The sequence below is a fragment of the Melanotaenia boesemani genome, chromosome 22 (genome assembly GCF_017639745.1).
Source record: "Melanotaenia boesemani isolate fMelBoe1 chromosome 22, fMelBoe1.pri, whole genome shotgun sequence".
In the NCBI taxonomy this organism is placed as follows: domain Eukaryota; kingdom Metazoa; phylum Chordata; class Actinopteri; order Atheriniformes; family Melanotaeniidae; genus Melanotaenia; species Melanotaenia boesemani.
Window position 1 is genome coordinate 5,687,523 of NC_055703.1, and position 21,354 is coordinate 5,708,876.

Genomic DNA, 21,354 nt, shown 5'->3' on the forward strand with positions numbered 1-21,354 from the left:
TATTTTAAGCTATCTATGCTACTATTTACCTACCTCACAAAACCAACTCCAACTCAGCTGGTTTTTGTGCATAAAAAAACATCTTGGCTTTATTCCAGCCGTAGAGGAGCATTACTTTGGTTCTTTCAGACACATACTTTCTGCTCGCTTGTTGATCTTTGGCTGCTCCTGACGAGATATTAATGTCAATTTAAGCTCTCTGATTGGTTGAAAGTTTGTTATAAAGGGGCTTCACTATCATTTCTGGGTTAACATAGAGGTCTCTTAGCAACATAGTAGTGATAGTGATCTTTTTTATTACCAAATGTTATAAATAATAGAATAGAAATAGAATAGAAATACTTTATTAATCCCTTTGGAGAGTCCTCAGGGAAATTTGGGTTATGGTGTTACCATGGATCACACATTGTGGATTTACCATATAGCCTCTGAATAAAAACACTATATTTTATGGCTGGTTTGTGAGCCTCCTGGTCAGGATGTCACCACACACAGACAACTTCAATGTATCTAAGGTATAAACATTTATTTTACATGCTGATAAGAACCTGAAGATTCCTGCCTGGCTCAGATTTCTTTTTGAACTAAACCAGATCTGAAAAGGGTATCAGCCTGAACCCAAACAAAACCCCAAATGTTCTCAGTAACATTTCTGAACGCGAGCCGAACCTCAAACCATGAACCCAAATGGGAAGTAATGCAACATGAGACTGTAGTTTTTTTCTAGTTTTATGTATCGCTGTCTAATAAGGCTTCCTGACACGGTAGGGTTGACCCAAATGTACACACACAAGTCCTTCAGCTGCTCAGGATTTATCTGGATTTCTCGTCTGCTCCTCCTGGGAGCAGTGGGGGAGCATCCGGTATGCCGGGAGCAGAAGAACCCTCCGAGTGTAAGGGAGGAGGGAGAAAAGGAAGTGGGAGAATCAGATATGGCCACCTGATCAGAGCTGGGCTGCAGGAGATAACTGATCTGGGATAAAGGAGTTAAAGGTAGGGAGAAACATCTTAAGGGAAAGTATTCAGCATGGTTCACCTTAGCACACTGTAAAAATGCTGTTTTAATGGGTAAAACTGAAATGGAATCAATTTAGATTAAGCTTTTCTTTGTTGCTAAATAATAAAAAAAAGGTAAAAACTAAATCTGTAAAGACAGTGAAAGATGTTCTGTTTCCTTCAGACAGAGAATACAACTGGATTTAACATCTTTAGATCAGATTCTGCCAGAAAAGACGTTTATTAACATAAATATTAGCTTTTTTCCCCTCCAAATTAGAAGAAAATAGGATTATAAAACTTCTTCTGCATACATGTCATAATAAATTCACACCTCTACTGTCTTTAAATGAATCCTCTAACACAGAAGAGAAGGAAAAAAGTTCAGAAATCCCTTTCCTGCAGCCTGTCAGGTCAAATCAGTCATTACCTAAAAACCGCCACTGTGTTTTCACCCGTTCGGCTGTCAAAGTAAAATCTGAGGAATGTTATAATTAGTGATAATAGGAAGCAAAATGAACTGAAGCTATTGGTGAGGAATTTTACTCCACAGGGGTGAGTTGTATGACGGCCGTAAATCCCTTCAGGGTTTTCACCAGGCACATGAATATGACAGCCAGATGTCAAGTGGTACCAGGCTTAACCAGGACATGGTTCTTCCGGCTTAGATATGCAAATGATGCATGATGAAATCAGATTTTTTCAGCTCTAGTTCAGGGAGACTTGCTCATACACATCAATATTTATAAATTTACCTTTTCAATTTGCAACATAATCTTTAACCAGCTTTAAAGCAACAAGCCTAATGGAAACCACATTTCCAAAGCCCGTCTTTGAACCAGCAGCCAGGGGAAAATTCTGCATTGCTAATGTAATTCTTCTCAGTGCGCACTGACTCTTGGCTTTCCATGTATGGCCTTGAACTGCAGACCTCAGGACAGAGATATGGCCCGAAATGGAGAAATGGAGTTATTGGAAATACTTGGAACAGACTCACGACAGCGCCGTCAGGCATATCTATTTATCTGCTTACGGTCTGTTTTGAATTTTGGTCTGTGACGTTCTGATGTGAATTTATTTCAGATGATTGGAAAGATGTGCAGCATACCTGAGGACCTTTAAACGACAAAGAGGAGATAAATCAAGAATCTATCGTGTCAACAGAAATAAATAGATCCTATTCTCATAAAACTGAAGCTAAGCTGGAAAGCTGAGATCAACTTCTGTAATCTCAATAATCAATTTTTTTTAAATCTGTAATTTATAAACTACAAAAAATGACCATGTGCAAATAAAAATAAATGAAAGTGTTGAGCACAGGGAAGGTGGTGAGCAACAGGGAAGCAGTGTTGACTGATGAGGCTCTAAATTTTGCAGGATGACTGCACACTGTATCGGGTTTCCTCCATAACTCCGATCACCTCGACTCACTTTCCCTTTAAAGCAAATTTAACGTGCAAATTGTCCATCTGTCCAACTTTTACTCCTTCTTTTTCTCCTTCTTTCATTGGCTTCTCCCACCTTTCTTATTTTCTTTCTCCTCCGGCTCTGAATAACCCTCCGGTGTTATTTTATTTACCAGAGGGAGAGTGTTTCTGGATCACTGGGCTAATTAATAAGGTAAACACACACCGCCAGCTGCTCACTCAGCACTGTGCTGACAGAGGAGAGAAACAGAGGAGCAGCTGGGAACTGAGGATACCGAGGGGAAAGCTTGGCTTGTGGGATAAATAAGATTTTTCTTTGGCTAAATTCAACAAATCTGCTTAAGACTTCAACTAACAATGAAAAATAATATGGTTATTCGGGTGAGAGTTAACAGTCAACAGGGAGGCAGGTAAATATCCCACAAGCCACGCTGGAACGCTGCACACAATAAGAGGCTCGAACCAGCATTGAAATAGGTTCACGCCACCTGTACTTCCATTCAAATGAAACTAAGTCTGCACTGCACTGAGATATGACCTACCAGTCACAAGTTTTACAACACCCTAGTTTTTTTCTTTTTACAGTTTAAAGTCTCACTGTACAGTAAAATAAAACCATAAAATGAATAAATAATTAGGATTAATTAAAAGACTTTTGACTCATCAAAGTAGTCTCTTTTAGCAGATATTAGCTGAACACATGTGTGGCTTCTTTCTATAAGAGAAAAAATTATCCTGTGAACCCCAGTATGGGGCCCAATGAAATCTCTTTTATTTCTTACCAGATTTTTTCCCCCACAAATTCTGTGTTTTCTGTTTTTTTCCCAATGAATTCTGTGTTTTAGTCTGTAACGTCATGTTTTCTAAAGGGTGTGTGTGTAATCATGTGGTGGATGTATAAAATATTAGCAGGTCAAAAGGAAACTTTAATTTTCTTAAAGATGTTTTGGCTGTAGAGGCATTTATGACACAGGTGCTGGTCAGAGACAGAGGAGCGACCTGCAGCATATGGCTTCAGGCCGGGATTCAAACCTGCAGCAGCTGCATCAACTAGCTGTAGTCTCTGTAGCCTATGTGAGCCGTCTGCTGAACGATCTTAGCACCAGATAAATCAGGATCTTTTTTCCTAATACACACCAGTCTCTACTGAAAATAGTTCTGTCTGATTTTTGACTGATTATTTTCCTAATGTAGCTCAAACACTCAGGGTAAGTGAGTCTGATGGAGGATGACAACACTCCCCCTTGTTTGTAAAGCTTCACCAAACACAGAGGCAGCTTTTTCATTTTTTAATTTTATGAATTTTTACAATTAATTGTTTTCAAGAGCATTTCTTCATTTCTTGGACATCTTTGGTGTTTCTGATTGTCTCCAAAGGCCCACGTATACTCCCTTTTTGTACGTAATTACGTCAGTTTCAAAGATTGCTGCCCTCATACTTCATGTGTCCTTTGCACTGGCGTGGTTATTAGCAAATACAATCACTAGAGGGCAGTGCAGAGTTCAGAGTCCACCTCCAAGTTGCAACATCAGTTTCACACATGAAAAAACAGCGACATAAGAAGAGATCATGATAATGTACATTCTCAGAGAGATATGAAAGGAAGCAGCACAGTAGATGAAGGTCATCTGGGCGGGCTTTGAAAACATTGTGGCTTCTTCTTTGTTAATTTCGTGGGTCGTCGTTAGAAGCTCAACACCGCCCCCATGGTGGTACTACTCAGGTTTCTCCATCAGGGTTCGCACATACAAAGGCCCCGCAAACGGACCAATCTGTGCTCCTAAAGTACCCAGAAAACAAACAAAATACTGTGTATCTGTCTTTAGTGTAGAGCATAAATGGGCCTCAAGCTATCGCTGACTTTCTGGGAAAGATTAAAATCCTGCCAGTTCATGTGAGGTCATACAGACACAGAAGCTACAGCGGTTGGACTCTAGTCTTCTTTATATTGTTCATGTGATTTAGACACCATGAAAAACTCGTAGATTAGTAGGAAAAACAGATCACACCCTCATATTAGCAAATTCCATGATAATCCACATTTTACAACTGATTCCATTTTTATTGTGAAATTCTGCAGTTCTGCCCACATTTTCCACATCACATGAATCATGGAGCTCCATCTATCACTGAGCTGTTGGCTTGTCTTCCAAACTTATTTCTGTCAGTTTCTCCCAGTTCACGACTGCCTTTTGATGAGGGAGACTACTCACTGACCATTTTTCTGTAGGAAAGAACTCCTATGGCTCCCATGGCCAAAGCAATGCACTGATGTTGACATAAAAATAACATTAATCTAACTGTAAGGGTGCAGGAATAAAACTTTATGGAAGAGAAAAGTTCAATAAACAATAATATTAGGGGTGTATATCACAAGTTTGATTGCAATACAATATGCAATGTTACACCCAGAAATAATACTGTATACAAAGATAAAGGAATCTTAAGATTCAATACTTTAGAGAAGTGGCCAATAAGGGCTAAATATGTCTGAGAAAATGGACATTTAGAACATTTTAAATACCTTATTCAATATAAATGAATGAAAATCAATATAAAAGCCCTTTTTTAACTAATAATTAAAATTAAGGACCACAGTTACATCTAAGACAGGGATGAGTGTTGATAATAAGTTGGAGGGTTATTAACCGCTCTGAAGTGCATTAGCTTGAGCAGTGACACACGGTGATTCATAGGGCATCAAGTTTCTAACAGGCCTCCAATAAACACTGGAACAGGCCTGTGCTGTTTAAACAGAGTTTAAACACAGGTCAGCTGAGGAGCCGCTCCCATTATCACACGGAGGAAACACAACCAGACATGGAACATTTTTGTGGAAACGTAGCAGCTCTGGAAGTTATACTCCACGTTTCTTTGGACATGTTTGTGCGAGATGACGACATGTCAGCCATTTCTGACTTTTATGTGAAGACCTCTAACCTAATTTTTTATGCAAAAGCCAACAGAAACATGTGTTTGTGTGTGTGTTGGGACTTCTTCTAGGATGACTGCATCCACTGGTGAGCATGGCCTTTTCTGTCCGCACCTGCCACTGCCTTGAATTCCTGGAGGTGAAATATGGGCGTGCACAAATTCCAGGCAGACAGTTGGGATTTGAGGACTGTAGCCAATAGTTACAAGATGTCAGTTTGTGTGACATCTTCATCACGGCTGCACATCAAGCTTACAGATCCAGAGCTGTACCGCAGTGTAGTGGCAACAGGGTTTTTAAGACCGCCTTAACTTGTAACAGTAACCGAGTTTAAGAGGCCATGTGTGGCCAGAGAGGTGGAACTGATTGTTTTTACCTGCAGCTGCATCCATCAGCCTCCTGTCACAAGCTGCATACTGAACAAAACCACACCCCTCTAAAACTTAGCTTGTTTATTTTTTTCACCTCAAGGAGAGGTGTTTCTTCCTCTGCTGTGAATTCCCCTTTAAAGCAAAATGAGAAGCTGGATGACTCATTTAGGCTTCTGTAAAGGCCTCTGGTATCAAATAAACGACAAGAGAACAAGTCGATGCAAAGACAACGTTTCTCATTTGAAAATCATTTAGCAATTCTTGTTAATAAATCTTTTCCATACATTTTCTTATTATTATTTTCTCATTTTTTAGACAACAGAAGCAAATAGTTGCTGAACTATGATCTCACAAACAGAAAAAGAGTTTAGTTTTTCATTTTTTACTCTTTCATTACTAATTGTACGTAAAATTAATTAGATTTCAGTCTGTTTTCTTTTGTGTTTTTGTTGTTATTATCTCTGGGTCTTCTGAGGACACAGTAATGTGTTGTTATTTTATTCTAAGTCTAATTAAGTTTGCTTTATTTACTGAACTGGTAAGAGCTTCTGTTAAATAAAATAAAATGCCTCTCACAAACATGGCAAAAAGTGTTGCTTTGATGAAAATAAATTTAGGAAACACGACCACAGCTGACGGTAAATGATGGACAAAATATGTCCACCAGGTCCCTTCGAGAGCCACCGTGAGTGTGTGTAAAAGTGTGTGTCCAGGTGAGTTACCAATTCTGCATCTAAGACATTCTGCATCCAACAAAATGCAAGCATTTCTGATTTCATTCAATTTAAAGATGATTCTATAACTTTTTAAAATGTAATCTCTCCTGTTTTAGGAATGACTGCTAAATACAAACAAAGAAAATCACAACATCCTATTAAAATCACAGCAAAGCAACTGGCAAATAAACAAATGGATAAATTATGTCTTTTGATAAGTTAGAGTAAAATGATGAAAAACGTCCACTTTTGTCAAGCATCTACTTTTGTTAAAAATCCCTGTTAATCACTGTCAATTAACTCAGTCTAACCAGTCAGTAGATTTATTTAGCACATCACGAAAGAACGTTCAAACAGATGCAAGATAATCAATCCCAACAAACCCAAATATATTTTACTAGTCTGGACACATGTAGTAGTTTATCCCCTTCAAAGTGCAGTGATAATTTTTACCAGCCTGTAGCAGCAAGCCATATTTATCCAGCTGAGGCCTGGCTGGCCGCTCAGCTAACTTATGAGAAGTTATGACAACATTGTGCTCACATCAGGCTTTGATCCTGCTTTATGGGACATCGCGGGCCTTTCATCTGGGCTGGCTATCTTTATGAGCTTTAGACTGAGATGGGGGCACAGAAGAGGTACAAACAGAAATAAAAAAGGATGTAAGGAAGATAAAGAGAAATGTGAAAAGAGAATATGTAAACATAGAGCAGAGATTAAATTAATCATTACTATCCATCTCCTGCTCTGGCTGCAGCAGTGAGCGCTATCGGACGGGGGAGGGGTTTGCAGAAGAGCTTGTCATCTAGAAAAAGTAAACATGCTTTCACGTCACTTTCCAAAAGTCTCCAATAACACTAGAAAAAGTGGCTAGGTTTGTCGCTAGTTGATTCTTTGAAATAGATGGGTCTGAAAACTGACTGAAAACGACTAGTCGACCAATCGGATTACGTATCTCATAATTATTAAATGGATCTTATTTCACTTTCAGCTTTGAAATCTTTCATGAGGTTGTTATGCAAGTCTGACGTGCCTCCTCTTTAAGTGTTCGAGCATTGCAGACGTACTTCCGTGGTATACAAATCTCAAGTGTTTAATTTATTTTATAAGTTCAACATGAAGTTATCCCAGACTTTTGATGTTCTCTGCCACCGTTTTGCTTCCTAGTCCGCCACCATATTTTTACCCTGGCGGACTTCATTGCATTTGTGCAACTCTCAGCAGAGATAGGATTAAAAGACGATGTCTCTCTCTGTAGTTTTATTTTAATTTTTGCCGACAATAGTCGACGGCTAAATTCGTTGTTGACTATTTTTATTGTCGATTCTATTGTCAACAACGTCGACTAATCGTTGCAGCCCTAGTCTCAATTTAACCGATGTACCAGGACATCGTGCTGTGACAAACTTTCTGCGTTGTTTGGAATGCAAACTGCGTTTAATGAGTTAATTTTTTTTGTAATGAATTGAACGTAATTAACGATTATAACGTAATTATATTTAAAAAGATAGGGCAAAACCAGCTAATAAAAAGCTGTGTGCTCGATTATGGTACAATTAAGCCAATAAGAAATTTGCAACACATTTATTTACAATTATTTAATACAATTATTTAATTTTACAATTAATCGCAGGATTAAATGCTACAATTAATTAATCAAAAAGATCCCCCAAAATCGGCACTTTATATAAAATACTTTGTATGAACTATATCAGTGGACCAGCAAAACTTCCACACGGAGGGAAAACAAAGTTACACCACTTCCATCTTTTTTCGCCTGCTTTGTTTTGGCTCCATGAGGGCTGCAGAAGAGGCTGTCCGAGTGGGACATTATTACAAAGGAAGAGTTTTTCCCTCCAAACAAACAAATTAAGACAGATTTTCTTATTTTGTTTGTGGGTTAAAAAAAAAAAAAAAGACCAAGTTGCCTCACCTGCATCAGCAAGGCTAAATAAAACTTATATTTTTTGCACTGCTAGCAAAACATGGACAAATTTGTGAAAGTACCAATGGGCAAATGATGATCAATCAACGGAGATTTCAGCTACCCCAAAGAAAAGCCTGATGACTCACTTTTCATATAAAGCAGAGCTGTTTAACTAAAGCAGCATCTGCAGCAGCAGCTTTTTTGTGATTATGTCTGACTCGAGTTGGTCTTACAGCACAAGGTGACGCATTCACTGAACGTTACATTACATGTTCTACTCTAGTTGAAATGAAATTAAAGAAATTCAAAACAAGCTCTTATAACGTGGTTTTATATAGAAAGAAGCCACCCAAGTCCAGGTAGCGGTCCTGTAGCCTTTTCCATGTGGGAGAAATCCAGAGTTAATGTGGAGGATTTATTTATTCTTCACACAGGAGAGGAGATTTGGCTGAAATGAGACTTTACTTTGTTTTATTACTTAATTATTTTAGGATGAAAAAATGGAAATAAACAAACCTAATAGACATATTAAGAGTGTTCAGGTGATTTTACACATTATAGTTAGTGTTGGGAAATTTATTTTCGCATAATAATCGTGATAATCGTAAAATCGTGATTATTTCTTTGACAATAATTGTACCAAGAAAGTCTGTAATAATGACATCCCTAGTGTGAAGTCATGAGTTTCTTCCCAAAAAAACCTACTTTATAAAGCAAAGGGAGGACATATTTCACCTGGTCTAACCTTGCAGCTCCAACAGTACGGAGGGGATAAGAGGAAGAGACCTACAGGATGTCTGTAAATCTTCCCCATCCTTCACAGAGCCCTCACACATGCCCCAGGAGCCAGAGAACATACACATAAATACAGACTTGATCTTTTTAACAGATACAGTCCTCTCATTTCAGCTGGCTTTTACAACATGTACATTGGGCAATAAAATAGATCTATAGTGAGCAAAAGAAAAAAGCCATAACAGGCTTTTAAAAGACCCGGATATAATCTGTTTCCCTTGTTCCAAGTTAATCTGCACACAGATAAACAACTAACACCCATAATCCAAATGCTGCAAGATGAACTCCTCTGTTTTTGGGAGTCGTCACGTTTTCATGGAGTTTCCCAAAAATCATAGCAACCAAAACAGCTACCGAATCTAAGCATGATTAAACTCTGAACTCCATGAAACGGAGATAATAATGCTGGTATTTTCCGATACAACATTGGAGGGCATGAGAGACAAAAAAGAATCTAAACCAAACTCATGTTTGCTGTAAACAACAGAAGCGGTTGCGAAAGGCGTTTGCAAAGAGGACAGAAACGTTTACCTCCAGGAGAGCAGTGTGAATGGGAAAGGTTAAATACTCGGCGTGACCCTGGATGCCTGAGTGTCAGTGAGCTCCTTGGTGACTCTGGCAGGGTCGTCAATGCAGGTAGAAGCAGGTTGGCTGAAGCTCAGCCGCCCTGAGGCCACACATGTTTTATACTTTTCCTCTCGGGACAGCTCTCACTCAGGATTGCTTCTACCTTCAGTGTGCAAAGTAGCAGCATTCAAAATGTAGCTGTGGTCTAAGAGGGCACTCTAAACCTTAAGTTAACACATCAAACTTCATCCTCGGGGCTTAAAAACAAACATTTAACAATTACTTTGTACACCTGAGAGACTGGCTTTGGAGCTCCTTTCAGTGTTTCCCCCACCGCTGTGGCTTGAAGGGTTTCACCTCAAGTCGTTAAACCTGCTGGCACACACCGAGCTGACTGGAGCCAAACAGCTACAGACATCCCAAGGACACGCCGTTTCCGTGTGCTCTTAAATAACCCTGTACACATAAAAAAGCTTCTGATAGATAATCTCACAATGGAGATAAACAGTCTCCTAATGTTTCTAACAGATATCTAGACAGAGAAAAACAACTTTTTTAAATCTCTTCATCAGGAGGCCTATTTTTTCTGCCTCCTGTCTGAAATGACATACCCAAAATAAATTAATTATATCTCTACAACTACAAGGGCTCTATGTATAATCTTGGTCTCTACAGAAAATTGAGACATGTGAGATTACTACAGAAGTATCAGAATTAAGATATTTGTTTCTGTGTCAGAGTAAATCCACCTTGACTTTATTTCAGAGGTGTCAAACTCATTTTAGTTCATTGGATACAAACAGCGTAATTTGATTTTAATGTAGCCAGGTCAAATGATAAAGTTATCACTTCTATGTGAAGCAGCTATTATTCTCCTTTTTGCCTCGTGTTCTTGTAAGTGTCCAGCAGATGACGCTGTTGCGTTTTTTTTATTACGCTAAGTGTTTACTGAATCGGGTATATAGTCGCACGCGTGACGTCAGCACAGCGCGACAGCCGAATGCCACTGGACGGTAGCTGACAACGACGGTGCGTATCTAAATAAAGTTGTTCATTTAATGGTCATCAATGGTAAAGATAAACTTAACTGTTATTAAGCAGAGCTCTAAAGGGTCTAGCAGTGTAAGAATGAAAGCTCGATGTGTTTCACACAGCTGATGATTGATGCGGATTGAGGCTGAGAACGGAGTTAAGTGAAACGTGGTTGCTGAGCAGCGCCCATCGCCTCGCTGGGGGAATACTGGACAGCGCAACGGCGTGGGTGTTTCAGATGAGTTTTATTTAGAATTTATAAGTTCGACTAAGTGTAAAACTATGTGTATGTGCCTTTGGTTGTATTAGAGGGGAGATAGCACTGTCTGTTGGTTTCCTGGGAGAGCGTGTTCTTCAGTTGGGGCAGGCTATCCGCCATGGTGAATGTAAGTGCAAGTTGGTATTGTAAATAGGGACTGTTTTCTTTATTTTTATAATATGTCCTGTAACCAAATGCATTTAATAACATGACTGTATTTTGGATGTGTGCTTAGTAGTGTCTATTCTTTGTTTTATAACAGGAATAGTCCACTACTGTTGTCTTATTTTGGGTCTTATTTTGGTCTTATCTTTTCTTTTCTTTCTTCACCGGTCTCTTTGACCTGAACCAGTTTTTTGTTGGGAGTCCTGAGTTTCAGTTTATGGACATTGAAGATACTTTTTGTTCATAAGGAATATATTGAACCTTGAAGAGAGGTGTTTCTTGTTGCTACCTAAATGTTACAGAGGAACCTAAGTTATTTTGTGGAAACACACAAACCAAACAAATTAATGCTGCTCTCCTTTTGGGGAACAGTCGGGAAATAAAAGACCCACATTATTTTTGGAGCTGCCTGTCGTGTGCGGTTTTTTTTCTCGTTCCTACACCTGGCCCCACACCCACACGCCACCGCCAGCCCACATATTGGTGTCAGAAGTGGGATTTCCAGTTTGATTTGTCCCGTTTTGAATTTGCATTTTTGTCAGGACTTTATTAATAGGGTTTTTTTAGTGGTATAAGACAACAGTAGTGGTGAAGAGGAGTCCCATCCGCCTTGTTGTGAGTGGTACAGAGCTTCTGAGGGGCCGAGCGAGGACAAGCTGAGCTGCTCGGACGAGACACGGCTGCTCAGGTGCCAGGAGTTACACATCGACCCCAAAAGGCCAAGGGACAGCACAACTCAAAAAAGGACTGTGTGACCCCAGAGGAGACATTCACAAAATGTCCGACAACGAGGAAGGACTGGACATGTCCATGCCTGGAACCAGCCAGGCGGGAGGTGATTCTGCTACTGCTTCGTCTGAGAGTGGTAACAGTGGTAATCAGTTAATACAGTTACAGTCACAAATCACTGAACTGAGTAAAAAACATGATGCTGTAATGTCAAGTATTGCTTCATTGGGTGATGTACAAACAAGGTCCATTGTGTATGTGCCTAGAGAGAAACAGATAGTACCATTTAGTGGTGATCCAGGTAAGGATGCTCACTCTGTCGATGAGTTTATTGAAGAGGTAGAGCGGGCTGTCAGTCTAAGGGGTCTGAGGGAACATGACCAAGTAGACTTTGTGATGTCACTGCTAAAGGGTTCTGCATTAGATGAAGTTAAACTCCGCATACGTGGACAACCAGTAAGACCCAGTGATCTGTTTTCATACTTGCGTGAAGCATTTAGAGAGAAACGCACTACACCACAGTTGTTACATGCATTTTATGCACGGCGTCAGTTAGAGGGAGAAAATCTGAGAGACTACTCACATGCACTGTCTCAGTTACTTAACTCCGCTCTGTTAAATTCTCCTGATGTAGTTGCTGACTCACAGCTCGCGATGCGAGATCAGTTTATTGAAGGCGTGCGTGACTCCGCCCTCCGCCGCGAGCTCCGACGGCTCATCAGAGAGAAGCCCCAGTCCAGCCTTTTTGAGGTACGTGAAGAGGCCATTATGTGGAGCCTTGAAGACCGACCCCGAGGTTCAAACGTGGCAAGAAGCAGAAATCTGGTAGGTGAGAGCCCCAACAGTCATTCAGTTGAGTTGAGCGTTGAGACCCCCAGCAACCCAGGAAGTGATTTGGCCATGACCCTCCAGGAAGTTGTTAAAATAATAGCTCAACAGGGTAAGGCCATCGGAGAATTAACAAATGCTGTACGTGAACTGAGCATTCAAAAAGCCAAGCCTTATGGCGCAAACCTGAGTAATAAACCAAAAATAACACCCAAGTACACAGAAGATGGCCAGCCAATCTGCCTTAGGTGTGAAGGGGTAGGACACATGGCCAGACAGTGTACTGCGCGCAGAGCCCCCAATCAGCCTAACGCTCAGCCTGCTTCGGCGGTGCAGGGAAACGAGGGCCCTCGGTTGCTATGAGCCGGGCAATGCGAGGTAGGTCCGAAGGCTCACCCCCGACTTTGACCAAAGAGCGTTTTTTGGAAAATGCAGTAGGAAAATGCCCTATAGTAGACATACAAATAGGCGATGTCCCCCTCAAGTGCCTTTTTGATTCAGGAAGCAATGTGAGTACCTTAACAGAGAGCTTTTTCAGAGACCACCTCCACGGAGAGGACAAAGACATGCACTGTACGTCTAAATGGCTCAAAATCACAGCTGCTAACAAGCTCCCCTTACCCTACCTAGGTTATGTAGAGCTCGATATTGAAGCCATGGGCATCACTATCCCCGAATGTGGATTTTTGATCATAAGAGATAACAGTGCAACAGACAACAAGGAACTTGATTCATCCCCTCCTGGCATCATTGGAATGAATATTGCTAAACGATGTAAGGAGTTGATACTAGTGGAGTTTGATGCAGCACTAGGAGGAGAGCTGGATTCCGATTGGAGAGAGGCCTTTCAGCGTGTGCAGGAAGCGGAACTGGTAGAAAAAACAGCTATGGCGCGTGTAGCACAAAAAGAAAAATGTCACCTGCCTGCTCTATCAGTCTCCACAGTTTATGTTAGGGGCCCCAAGAGACCCAGTCACAACCCCTCCACTCTGGTGTTAGAGCCAGGCAACACCCCACTGCCGGGTGGCGTGATTGTGGTGCCCACAGTAATATCTGCCAGCAGACACATTTTTCCTGTCCAAGTGATAAACTTTTCACAAGATGATGTCTGGCTCCCTGCTAAAACCAGGTTAGGTATTTTAACTCCCTGTCAGTGCATTGAAGGTGACACGTGCGAAGTTCAGTTCCAGCGCATATCGGCTACACATGAGGAAGTCACTGTTACTCAGAGGGGTGGTGGAGAACCTGACACAGACATGCAGACACTTTTTGATCGGCTACATCTAGGCGGCACACCTGAGCAACAGGCAGAACTCAAGTCGTTGTTGTTAAAATATGCTGATGTTTTTGCAGCGCATGATGAGGACCTAGGCTACACCGACCAAGTCAAACATGAGATCCCTGTACTGGATGAGACCCCAGTTTCCCAGCCATACAGGCGGATCCCACCAAACCAATACCAAGAGGTCAGAAATCACATTTCAGAACTATTAAGAAAGGGTGTGATTCAGGAGAGTGCCAGCTCTTACGCTTCACCAATTGTCTTAGTCCGAAAGCCCGATGGTAGTCTAAGACTATGCGTAGATTACAGAAAGCTGAACTCAAAGACCAGGCGTGACGCATTCCCACTACCACGCATCGATGAAAGTCTTGATGCTCTGTGCGGCGCAAAGTTCTTTTCCAGCATTGACCTGGCAAGCGGCTATCACCAAGTTGCAGTCCACGAGAAAGATAGGCACAAAACGGCCTTCACAACTCCTTTTGGCCTATATGAATATCTACGGATGCCTTTTGGATTATGCAACGCGCCAGCCACCTTTCAGCGGTTAATGCAAGCAACAATGAGTGACCTAGTTTTTCAGATCGTTTTAGTCTACCTAGACGACCTGCTGGTGTTTTCCCAAACCTTCCAAGAACACCTGGAGAGATTAGAAACTGTCCTAAAAAGGTTAAAAGACACAGGTCTCAAAGTCAAAGTCGAGAAATGTCACTTTCTCCAGTCCGAAGTCAAGTTTTTGGGTCACCAGGTTTCAGCTGAGGGTATTGGCACTGATCCGGATAAAATAAGTGCAGTTAAGACCTGGCCCACTCCCAGAACAGTAAAAGAGCTCAGATCATTTTTAGGTTTCTGTAGCTATTACCGGAGGTTTATTGAGAAGTTTTCCCAGGTCGCAGGACCTCTACATGACGTTGTAAATGCCTGCCTTAAAGCGAGCAGCCCGGCCAAGGCTAATCAGTTGTTTCAGTCCGCTTGGACACCAGAGTGTTCAGATGCTTTTGAACTACTTAAGGACAAGTTAACGAGTGCACCCCTGCTAGGCTATGCAGACTTTAAGCTTCCTTTTGTATTGGAGACAGACGCTAGTAACCTGGGGTTAGGTGCGGTCCTGTACCAGGTTCAGGGAGGAAAGAAAAAGGTCCTAGCTTATGCAAGTCGTAGACTCAGAGGAGCTGAAAGGAACGACAAAAACTACAGTAGCATGAAGTTAGAACTCCTCGCATTAAAATGGTCAGTTACAGAGAAGTTTAGGAGTTATCTTCTTGGATCCAAGTTCACAGTCCTGACAGACAACAACCCGCTTTGTCACCTTTCCACTGCTAAGTTAGGGGCTATCCAGCAGCGTTGGGTTGCACAGTTGGCCGTGTTTGATTTTGACGTTAAGTACAGGCCCGGTCGCTGTAACTCAGCAGCCGACGCCCTTTCCAGACAGCCAGTTGCATGTGAGTCAGATCCTTATTCAGAGGATGCAGAGTTTGATGGTTGTGTTGCCATATGTGACAGCCTTCGTGCAGGCACTGTTTTAGATCCCGAGTTAGTGGCTGCAGGGGTTGAGGATTTTCGGGTGAGGCAGTTAAATGCCTCAGACCCAAACAGTGAGGGGGCAGATGAGGAGATACACATAAACACACCTACACTACCTAGTTACACTAAAACTGAGCTCCAGAACTTTCAAGTGTCCGACCCCACCTTGAAAGTGCTGAGAGAGTTTTGGGACAGGCAAAGGAAGCCCTCCTTTCACGAGAGACAAACCCTGCCCATACCAGTCCGGTCCCTTCTGAAACAGTGGCCCCGTCTCAGAGAAAAAGATGGACTCTTGTATCGTGAGATTGAAGATGCTCACCTTGGAAAATGTCACCAGCTGTTGATACCTGCATGTCTCAAAGAAAAAGTGCTTAACAGTGTACATGATCAGATGGGCCACCAAGGCATGGAACGGACGCTTGGCCTGCTAAAACAGAGATGTTTTTGGGGAAGGATGTATGAGGATGTGGAGCAGTATGTTAAAAATTGTCAGAGATGTGTTTTAACTAAGTTGCCACAGCCCAAAGTTCACGCTCCCCAAACTCCATTCTTAGCTACCCGTCCACTTGAAGTTGTAGCTGTAGACTACACTATCCTTGAGCGCGCCAGTGACGGTTGTGAGAACGTACTTGTAGTCACTGATGTTTTCACTAAGTTTAGTCAAGCATTCCCTACAAGGAACCAGAGAGCAGATACAACCGCTAAGGTCATACTAAAGGAGTGGTTCTTAAAGTACGGGGTGCCAGAGCGCTTGCACTCAGACCAAGGCAGAAATTTTGAAAGTGCTGTGATTGCGGAACTGTGCAGGCTGTATGGGGTAAAGAAAACACGCACAACACCTCATCACCCTCAAGGAAATCCCCAGTGCGAGAGGTTTAACAGAACCTTACATGACCTTTTGAAAACACTGCCCCCTGAGAAAAAACGACGCTGGCCTGAGCACCTTTCAGAACTGGTGTATGCCTATAATGTGACACCCCACTCCTCAACCGGTTACTCTCCTTATTACTTGCTGTTCGGAGTTCAACCTCACTTGCCAGTTGATGCTTTGTTAGGACAGGAACAAGTAAAAATGGAAGGCCCTGATTGGCTTACAGCCCACCGAGAGCGTCTCCAGGACGCACATGAGAGAGCCCGAGACTTGGCAGAGAGGAAAGCTGCTGATAGAATGGCTCACCAAAATGCAAAAGTGCACTGCCCACCAGTCGAAATTGGCCAGTATGTTTATCTTCGTTACCGTCCAATCGGAAGGAATAAGATTCAAGATGCATGGTCATCCACAGTATATAAAGTCACGGATGTACAGGGAACGACGCACACAGTGGTACCAGTGACTGGAGGACCAATAAAGAGAGTGCATAGGTCCAATCTGCGCCTGTGTGTGGGCCCTATACCAGCTCCAAGGCAAATCCGCCAAGCAGCTCCTATTCGAAAGCCTGAAACCGATTTAGACTCTGAAGCTGAATCTATTGAGTCAGAGCCCGAGTTCCTGCTGTTGGAACAAGTCCAAGAACCTGTTGGTCCCAGTTTAGAGGATCTGGAAAGTAATCTTGGGGAGGAGGTCAGGAGTGAAGCGGGAAGTGAGCAACTACCTGGGGTGGAGATGAGGGACAGGCCCGGTGAAGAGTTGTCCCCTCAACTGGAACATGAGAGAAGCCCGGGTTTGTCTGAAGAGGGAACAGACGAGAGACCTGCACCTGCTCCGCGGCGGAGGGTAGGACGATCCGCTACAAGCACGCCTACGCCAACACCGCGCAAAAGTGTCAGAACAAACGCTGGCAAAAACAGAAACCCGTTTAACTTACCTATGTCCGCGTGTAATGCTGTATCTTTCACGCCGGATGTGTTGTCTCAGGTGTTAGCGGGTATGGTTCTTTACACCTCAAAACTTAATGCCATGGTTGATGCTTAGGAAGTCACCGAGACGTTGACTTCAGGCAGGGGAGAATGTAGCCAGGTCAAATGATAAAGTTATCACTTCTATGTGAAGCAGCTATTATTCTCCTTTTTGCCTCGTGTTCTTGTAAGTGTCCAGCAGATGACGCTGTTGCGTTTTTTTTATTACGCTAAGTGTTTACTGAATCGGGTATATAGTCGCACGCGTGACGTCAGCACAGCGCGACAGCCGAATGCCACTGGACGGTAGCTGACAACGACGGTGCGTATCTAAATAAAGTTGTTCATTTAATGGTCATCAATGGTAAAGATAAACTTAACTGTTATTAAGCAGAGCTCTAAAGGGTCTAGCAGTGTAAGAATGAAAGCTCGATGTGTTTCACACAGCTGATGATTGATGCGGATTGAGGCTGAGAACGGAGTTAAGTGAAACGTGGTTGCTGAGCAGCGCCCATCGCCTCGCTGGGGGAATACTGGACAGCGCAACGGCGTGGGTGTTTCAGATGAGTTTTATTTAGAATTTATAAGTTCGACTAAGTGTAAAACTATGTGTATGTGCCTTTGGTTGTATTAGAGGGGAGATAGCACTGTCTGTTGGTTTCCTGGGAGAGCGTGTTCTTCAGTTGGGGCAGGCTATCCGCCATGGTGAATGTAAGTGCAAGTTGGTATTGTAAATAGGGACTGTTTTCTTTATTTTTATAATATGTCCTGTAACCAAATGCATTTAATAACATGACTGTATTTTGGATGTGTGCTTAGTAGTGTCTATTCTTTGTTTTATAACAGGAATAGTCCACTACTGTTGTCTTATTTTGGGTCTTATTTTGGTCTTATCTTTTCTTTTCTTTCTTCACCGGTCTCTTTGACCTGAACCAGTTTTTTGTTGGGAGTCCTGAGTTTCAGTTTATGGACATTGAAGATACTTTTTGTTCATAAGGAATATATTGAACCTTGAAGAGAGGTGTTTCTTGTTGCTACCTAAATGTTACAGAGGAACCTAAGTTATTTTGTGGAAACACACAAACCAAACAAATTAATGCTGCTCTCCTTTTGGGGAACAGTCGGGAAATAAAAGACCCACATTATTTTTGGAGCTGCCTGTCGTGTGCGGTTTTTTTCTCGTTCCTACACCTGGCCCCACACCCACACGCCACCGCCAGCTCACATTAAGTTGGCCAGACCAGTAAAATAACAGCATGAAAACCTATAAATAATGAAAAGTCCTTGTTTTCCTGCAAAGAAGTACAAGTTGATTACCAAGACGTTTACCGTAAAAAAAAAAATGTCAGTTTTTTTTCTAAAACATTAGCAAAAAAAAACAGAAATTTCGTGAGAAACATGAGTGCAGTTTCAACAATATTTTGCATCAGTTACATCAATTGTAAGGGCCAGAATGAACCCTAGTGGTGGGCCGGTTTTAGCCCCCAGGCCATGTGTTTGACACGTAACAGAGTTTTCTTGCAAAATGATGAGACAGACATCTTTGTAATCAGCTTTGCAGAGTTTCTGCTTTCATATGACATATTGTTTATGTTTGCTTGAGGAGCAGAAATTAGCAGAAGCTCTAAAGTGGACAGTGCTGTTCTCATGTTTTTGTTCCATTCCTGTGTAATTATTTGGGGTTTCAATTGTGTTTCATGTGATTGGCAGTGGTTGGTAGAGTCTTTTAGCTGCGTTTTGCTGAGGGCGCTCTTGAGGAAAAGGTTATGGAGGGAGCGTTCAACAGAACTGCTGAGTTGTGTCTTGACCTTTCTGAAGATTTGGGTTATTTCATAGGTGAATAAAGACCTTAAGACCCTTTTGATCATTCTTAAAATAGAAACATTAGGAAACAAAGTATAGGCTAATCTTGGTAACTGGATTAATGCTTTGTGAAGCTGAGAACAGGGGCTGAAAAAATGCCTCATTGTGAAACCCACATAAAAAGGTTTCCCCTGAAGAGCTAATGTTACAACTTCTCACTTCGAGTGCCGGAGACGGACGAAGGCTGTATGTGTGAGTACTGTGATCACAGATGTAATCCCTGAACTAATCTGGCAGATCACAGCCCTGCGGCAGATCAAACTGATATCTGACGCCACCTTGTTCTGTGCATGTGTAAGGTATAGTTAACTACTACTGAATTCTGTAACCAGGAGAAAGAAAAAAAGGAGACAAAGTCTTAAGATTTTTGTTAGCGTCTGGGTTCGGGGCAAAAACTGAGACAGGTATTTAATTTCCTATGTCTAATCTCCTTATCTGACACAGACCCACACAAAATACCATGGTACAGGAAAGGAGGGGGTCTGTAATTCAAACCTGTCATCTTTGAACAAGAGGGACCCCGTTTGGTACATAAGGAGGCAGAGATGATATGCACAAGACGCTACATCTGCTCTCCAGAGAGGGGAAGGAGGGACATGCGACAGAAGGGGTAAACAAAGATGGAATGAGTTTTAATAGAGTGAGAGAAAAACTGAAAAAGAAAGAAAAAAGAGAAATTAGAAGAGAGCAAGGAGGGAGAAAACCACACAAGCAGGCTGATGAGTCTAAATGGAGGCAACACAATCCGACGTTTATTCCCTCTGCCCACCCACAGCTTAATGTGTGCACACCAGGTTTTGGTGTACGTACTAGCTGTGGCTGCACAAACCTCATCTTTCAACGCCACCCACAGCAACCCCTTTTTCTAATGAAACATACCAAAGGGGGGTCTAACTTTATTTCAGTAAGGAAAATTCCACGTTGAGATGTAAAAACGAAAGCTCTCATGCAAATCGGATTCCCCCACGGGATCTGCTACCATAAAAAGAAGCTGACATGAGTAAATAATTTGCCTCCTGCCACTCCTTTCTCTGTAGATGGTAAATATAGGATTATGCAAATGATCATGAAAGGAATTAAATGGTTCCAGTTTCAAATGTGGTGGGAGGCCTGCGGTTGGGGAGTAAATGGGAAAGAACCAACTTACTAAATATGGATCAGTCAGACGAGACGATTTGCCAACATATGCTTTCAAAAACTCACTTGAGCTGTAGAAGACATGGCCACCACGTGTGTATATAGTGCACGTGTGTGATTATGCACGGTTTTCATTTAATTAACAAAAACATGCAAAATTCCTGTCTCATCTTTGCTTTGGCTGTTTGGACTGCAACAGACTGGAGGGTCTGTCAGACACAAGTCATGGAAAATTACATAAAATACTACAAAAAGAACAAACTGCACTCAGTTAAGCCACAAAATTAAATCTGAGCTCAGTTGTAAACACAGAGATCTCATGTTGTTCAGTGCATGCAGCCACTGTATGACACTGATCTGCTGTGCAGGCTTCCAGGAGCCTAAGTCCAAGGCGAGAAATTCAACACAAGCCACAGATTATTCCTGTTAGGAGCTAATCTGTCAACTCCTGCAGTATGAAGACACACGGGATTTAATGAACAGGACAAAGAGTGTGGAAAATTGCAGGATTTAAGGGGAATTTTAATATGTTCACATACAAGAATTTGTTTTCTAGATTTTAGATTAAAGTGTAACTCCACTAGGGCTGCAACTAATGACTTTCCTTATGGTCGATTAGTCACCGACTATTAAAACTACTAGTTGACCAATCGGATTATGTGTCTCATAATATGTACTTCCGTGGTACGAAAGGTCTGCTTTACAAATCTCACATGTATTTATTTATTTTTTAAGTTTAATGTGAAGTTATTTCAGACTTTTACCCTAGTCTGGAACAGAACGGTGGCAGAGGTTGCACATGTGCAACTCCCAGCAGAGATAGGATTAGAAGACAATGTTTAAATTTCACTTCCCTTTCAGCTGAACTTTGTTCAGTCAGTAGCGAGTAAACACCATGGATGATAAGTGAACATGCTAGATTTGGTATCATGTCTTTATTTTTTACGATTACTCTGCAGTTTATACAACT

General features: G+C 41.8%; 1 protein-coding gene and 1 long non-coding RNA gene across 10 annotated transcripts in view; one reads left to right on the forward strand and one right to left on the reverse strand.

The window, feature by feature from the left end:
- Window positions 1–21,354, reverse strand: part of disp1 (dispatched homolog 1 (Drosophila)) — a 102,204-nt gene that overhangs the window by 10,171 nt on the left and 70,679 nt on the right. The gene's annotated exons all lie outside the window — the stretch shown is intronic.
- Window positions 10,743–18,598, forward strand: LOC121633346. Of its 4 annotated transcripts, none has more exons than XR_006009046.1 (5): window positions 10,743–10,761; window positions 10,887–10,989; window positions 11,074–12,023; window positions 17,832–17,934; window positions 18,019–18,598. It is a non-coding gene; the product is annotated as an uncharacterized LOC121633346 (long non-coding RNA). The 4 variants fall into 4 exon arrangements; XR_006009048.1 differs by lacking the exon at window positions 10,743–10,761 and having other exon boundaries at window positions 10,768–10,989; window positions 18,019–18,095; window positions 18,231–18,598; XR_006009047.1 differs by lacking the exon at window positions 10,743–10,761 and having other exon boundaries at window positions 10,768–10,989; window positions 11,074–11,150; window positions 11,286–12,023.